At 35.1% G+C, this 6,352-nt stretch overlaps 1 long non-coding RNA gene across 1 annotated transcript; it reads left to right on the forward strand.

Moving 5' to 3' along the window:
• Positions 1-908: 908 nt before the first annotated feature.
• Positions 909-4,902, forward strand: LOC105035761 (uncharacterized). Its single transcript, XR_830385.4, has 2 exons — positions 909-1,189; positions 4,354-4,902. It is a non-coding gene; the product is annotated as an uncharacterized lncRNA (long non-coding RNA).
• The last annotated feature ends 1,450 nt before the right edge of the window (positions 4,903-6,352 follow it).

Consider the following 6,352-nt stretch of genomic DNA (forward strand, 5'->3'; position numbering starts at 1 on the left):
CGGTCGCCGGCGAGCGTGCACATCGGCACGGAAAGGAAGGGGGAGAAGAGAGGAAGAGGAGGAGGCTTACCTCCGTCGCCGGCGAAGCTTTTCCGGCGAGAAATTGGACGGCACAGCGACGGATCTCCGTGAGGAATTTCCGGCGATTGCCGCCGTTTTGCCCCAGGATTTCTCGATGAGAGGAGAGAGGAGGGTTCTCCTCCTTAAATAGAGCCGGAGGGAACTCATCTCCAACTTTGATTGGGAGCCGACGAGAGGAGGAAGAAGACTCCCTTCGAGAGTCTTCTCCCCTGTTATCTGTTTTTTTTTTTTTTCGTTTGGGCTGGCTGGGTTATCACAATATCAATTTTTAATATTATAAAAATTTAATATAATTCAATTTTTTTAAATTATTTTAAATAAAATATTTTTTTAAATTATTATTTTTTATTTTATTTTATTCATATTTGATTAGAATTTCATAGGCAATAATAGAACATCATTATAATATTATATAAAATAATAAAACATCATAATAATTAATAAAATATTATAAAAAATTAATAAAAAATAAAATAATTAATAAAATTTTATAAATAATAATCAATAAAATATTATAAAAATATTGGATGTCATATGTTTGATTTGATATTATATATTAATATTATTATTTTTCAATAATTATTGATAAGATATAAATTTAATTATAAAAAATAATAAAAAATGATAATGATAATAATTAATAGAATGTCATAAAAATAATTATGATATTTTATATTCATAATATTATTTTTATTCATAGAATGTAAAAAAATATTATATTATATAATATTATATTATTTTTTATGATATACCGTTGATCGTATGATGTTTTGTTGGTACGAAAATTTTTTTATGGTAGGATAAAAAGTAACGTCTTGAAAAAAAAAAAAAAATTAAGTTGCATTAAATCTCTTTGGTGTTGAAAATTGGTGCAGTCCTCTCCAATTGGGTGAACTGGTGCTCTGCACCAATTTTTCTCCGCTAGGACGGTGGACGAAGAATTTCCCCGCGTAACCCCGTTTGCCGGCGACTTGGTAAGGAAAAGAAAATGGCAAGAAGGCTTCTTTCTCTCTCTGCTTCTAGGGCAAGAATGGATCTCCGTTTCGCGGCAGCGACTAGAGACCAACAAGGGCCGGCGTAGATCGGTGGTGATCGGGAAGGCCGCAAGGTAGGTCCTCGTTTCTCTCCCTGTCGATCTCTCGATCGTTGCTTCTTTCTCTTTCTTTTTTTTTCCCCGTGAGAAACGTTGGAATTTTATTTTTTTTCTGTTAATCTATTTAGGGGCTGGCCAGATACCTCTGGTGTAAGAGGGTTCTAATCCTTTGGTCGCCGCTTCAAGAAAAATAGAGAAACAATAACCGATGATACTGTTCCTCATCTTTTATGTTTCTGCCTTTCTTTGTTTTAATTTCTTTTTTGTCCCATTTTTATTTTAGAGTTACAATTGATGTTGTGAAGAGGATATTTCTTTGGTATATTTTAACGCCTCTAGGTATTGATCATCATTTCTGGTCTATTGATTGATGATGAATTTATTTTTATCGAGACTTCTATTCTATGTATTTGCTTGATTTGGACTGGGAATCTAAAAATATATTTTTTTCGAATCAGGTGAATTCATTGGAAATTTTCAATTTGAAATTTTACAGTGGCTTCTTTTCTTTTTTTTTTTTTGTCATGTTTCGTTTGTTATCTGTTTTGGGAAAAATGAGAAGTTAATTTTTTTCATTTCTCCTTCTGTTTGGTATCTTGTATTTCTCTCTGTTTATATATATATTTTAGATTGTAGTAACATAATATTGTTATTACTATTACCATGGGAGTAAGTAGTGACATCCCAGTGTTGCTGCCATGATCATATTAGTACGTAGTGACATACTAGTGTTACTACCATTATTATAATAATAATATGATTTCTATATGTTTCTAATGTTTATTCTACAATATTTTTTGTTTTGCCACTGCTAATATATCTTTGGATCTCGTGATATTGATAATTTATTGAGAACAATGTAACTTTCAATCAATACTTGAAATATATGAATGTATACGTTACTTTTTGTTCATTTTGTGCTATTATTGTTGCCTGGCTGTCACCTAATTGCCTGGACTATTATCTAGGTTATAGGAGACTTCATCACTAGGTTCATCTAGGCTATGTGACAATTATGCTACGGATAGAGTATAAAAAGATGAGTGATATTTTTAAACACCCCTTGTTACTTTATAAATATTTTTTTTGATTAAACAAATTTCAAATTGAATGCCCAACAATGATTTCTAATCCTGGATATACCATATCGGCTGAAAGTTTGATATCTCTGTCCTAAAACATTGGTTGAGGTCTCAGAATTTCTTGCATCTTTCCTTATTTTCTCACCTTCAAGATGATAAATATCTCATCTTTAGAAGAAACTTTTTGGAAATTGAAGACGAGTTGATGGGTTGATTTTGTCACTTCTTTTAAGCCTCTTACAAGCCTTTCTTACTCTTTCCAATATGAAATGAATTAAAACCTTTGATTAGGGTTACAAGCCTTACTTTCTTGCCTCAAACCCCCTTTTTCATAGGCACCTTAAACAAGCTTTAGCTCCCTTCAAAATGCACTTAGGACAGCATCTTGAAAATGAAAAAAAAAAATGAACAATGAAAAGGTAGTAATGCAGCTTATGGTGGCGAATATTGATAGGATTATTTGCAGTTGATGAGGTTTAGGGATTGGGTCATGTTGAACAATTTGTCATTGTGCTCGATTTGTGTTACCATTTTCTTTCCTGGACTGTAGTTGTATGTGCCAAATTGTGTTGACATATGGATGTGATGCTAACCAATTGTAATTAATCTACTTAATGAGGGTAAAATCCTCCCTATGCAAAGATGCAGCATCTGTATTAGACTGATTACTGATTGGGACTTCAAACAACGTTATTGGCATATGTGATGTTGTTTTGAAGGATACTTTAGACTTTAAAGTTTGAGTTATCTAGTATTTTTTGTTCCTATTACCTGGCAACTTCTACTTAGGATTGCATATCCACTTTGGTAACTTGTAATTGCACCCATTTTTTTGGATGCTTACTTATTAAAAAGTTTTGAGAGATCCATTTCCCTGTGCTTCCAAACAGGTCTACTCCTTTACCACTCTTGCTTCCGAAATTAAGGTTTTATGACTGTCTATTCTTATGAGAACATACTATTTATATTATGCAATCTTTTTTGATGAATCATAAAGGTGAAAATTGGAAGGAAAACTAGCTGAAAGCTTTTAAATCATATCAATCTTTATCAAGACATCATTGTATGTCATGATAACCTTATGCCTATCTAGCAAACTAATCGTTGGTTTCATTAGTACATTACTTCTTGATTGACACACCCCTTGTTTCAGCTTACCTGGTCCAGTGGTCCTAAATGTTTGTTCATTTATCAACTGGAGATTGAAAGGAAAAAAGTGATTAATGGGAAAAGGGCAAAGCAAATCTCTTCCCCCCTTTTAGTTTTGTTAATTTAGTACTTTCATTCTTGTATCTAGTTTGCTGTGTTTCCCTCTTTATTTCCCAAAAGATAAGTTTGTTTACTCTTTTGAGTATTTTAGCTTTTAGAACACATTTTGACATGCTGATTATGAATATTCGTTTCATCAATTGCCACCATTATCATCGTGGAAGTCTTATGTTTTTTTGTCATTCCCTTGCTTTTGGATTGAAGGTTCATGCCCTTTATCTATTTCCCTCTCCTGTTTGTTACATTATAGTGAAGACAGGTCCTTCCAATCACTAGTTGTCATCTCCAATTTGGTCCACCAGTTCCCTGCTTCCCTATGTTGGATAGATTTGTTTCAAGAAAATAGGCCTAGAAATGCCATTTTCTTAATGAAATGAAGTTAGAACAGTTTAAATCTATCTTGCATTTTGAAACACTCTTTTGGAGTATCTCATTTCCTATCAACTCAATTAGTTGATATGCGCTAAGCCTGATGTTCCTGAGGGTTGTTATGCAGACATTATTGAGAATAGGTTACTCCAGGGATTTGTATGAATGATTTCTATTTCTTTTGGCAATAAAATGCTAGTTCCTCATACACCAGTACCAATTCTACTTCAGTTCTTATGTATCTAATTAATGCTACACAGATATTATTTCCTTGCCAATCAAGAGGAAGGATTATTGGGGCTTTTTTTTTGGTCTTCCTGTTGTTGATGGATGTAATTTTTGATGCTTGAATGTTGGCAGTTGAGAAAAAGTGGAAAGTGTTTCTGGATGGACAGGTGCAAAATTTAACTGTAAACTATTTAAATTTGGTTTCCTGATATTTTGTTAACTGTGATGCAGAATCTTTCAGTGATCAAAACAGCCTGAAATAATTGCTTTACAACATTCCTAAATATTCTCTGTGCACTATAGCATGTAATCATAGAGAATGTCAAGGGGTCATTGCCCACTGAGAAATCAGCCTGGAAGGAGAACTCTTGAAAGGTGCAAAAGCAAAGGCACTGTCGCAAATGTGGAGATCATTGATGTTGACAAAGGCAAAAGTGATGTTGTCATCATTGATGTTCCAGAGAGTTCCCATCAGGAATCCAGATGCTTCAGGTCAAAAAAGAGAGATTGTTGTCCTAGTGTTATTAGTATTGATGATGTAGAGGAAGGTATCAATGGGGCTCCCAGTAATGCACGTTATGCTGCCACATGCAGCACGTTATGATGTAGAGGAAGTCTTGTTCCAGTTCTGGTCTTGGAAAATTTGCAGCTTGTTTTCGAGTCTAGTAGTGTCATGTTAGATGATTGTCATTATTGTCCCTTCTTTATGATGAATGTCATCTCTGTAGGTCTTGTGGCCAAACTTGATTACAAGTTTATAATAAAGGATGATTTTTGTGATATCATTACGAATGATACTACAATTATCCGTGGACAATTAAAACATGACATATACATAATATCACGGCCTGTTAGTGTAATGTACACACCTAATAAATGCTCCAAAATAGATAATGTCAGCAAATCCTACCTTTGGCATTGTAGGCTTGATCATATGAATAAGAATTGGATTGACAGGATAATCAAGGAATGTGTCCTTAAGATAGATGATTGTGAATCATTGCCTATCTGTGAATCTTGTCTACTTGGTAAGATGACTAAGTCATCTTTTAAAAGAAAAGGTGAAAGAGCCAGTGATGTCCTAGGTCTGATACATATTGATGTATGTGGGCTTATGAATATAAGTGCCAGAAGAGGATACTACTACTTCATTACGTTTACAGACGACCTATCGAGAAATGGATATGTCTATCTTATGAAGTATAAGTCAGAATCATTTGAAATGTTCAAACGATTCCATGCTGAAGTAGAGAAGCAAACTAGAAAGAGTATTAAGATCCTTCGGTCAGATCGAGGAGGTGAATACCTCACCAGTGAGTTTTTGACATATCTGGAAGAGAATGAGATTCTCTCACAATGGACCCTTCTTGGAACACCATAACATAACGATGTGTTCGAGAGGAGGAATCGAACTTTGTTAGACATGGTCCGATCCATGATGGATTTTTTCAGTCTGCTAATATCTTTTTAGGGATATACTCTAGAGACTATCTGCTATATTTTGAATAAAGTGCCCAGTAAGTCTGTCGATAAAATTTCATATGAGATATGGACTGGGTGTAAGCCGGTGCTCTCACACCTTAGGGTCTGGGGGTGTCCAGCTTATGTCAAGCATTTAAAGACAGATAAGCTTGGACCGAAGTCCGATAGATGCTTGTTTGTAGGGTACCTAAAGAAAACTAAAGGGTACTACTACCTCGCTGCAGAACAAAAGGTGTTTGTCAGCAGTCGGACAGTCTTTTTGGAAAAGAAGTTCCTTGGTGAAGGAGCTAATGTCTGTAAAATTGAACTTGATGAAGTTCATGAGGTGGAAGGACCGACACATACAGAATTGGATTCGATTGGTGAATCGAATCTGGAGCCAGTAGAGGCACCATTAAGAAGATCTGGTAGAGTACCGTATCAGTCGGACAGATACTATGGTTTTCTGGTCCGGAACGGTTATCTTATTGAACTTGATGAGAATGATGAGGATCCGATCACCTATATGGGGCTATGCAATGGTCCGACTCCCAAAAATGGCTTGAGGCCATGAAGTCCGAGATGGAGTCCATGGAGATCAATAGCGTCTGAACACTAGTTGATCCGTTAGAAGGGATAAAATCTATAGGATGTAAATAGATTTTCAAGAGAAAGAAGAGCGGACGGGAAGGTAGAGACCTATAAAATTCGTCTAGTTGCTAAGAGTTACCGTCAGCATTATGGTTTGACTATGACGAGACGTTCTCTC

Source organism: Elaeis guineensis, chromosome 6 (genome assembly GCF_000442705.2).
Source record: "Elaeis guineensis isolate ETL-2024a chromosome 6, EG11, whole genome shotgun sequence".
Lineage (NCBI taxonomy): Eukaryota > Viridiplantae > Streptophyta > Magnoliopsida > Arecales > Arecaceae > Elaeis > Elaeis guineensis.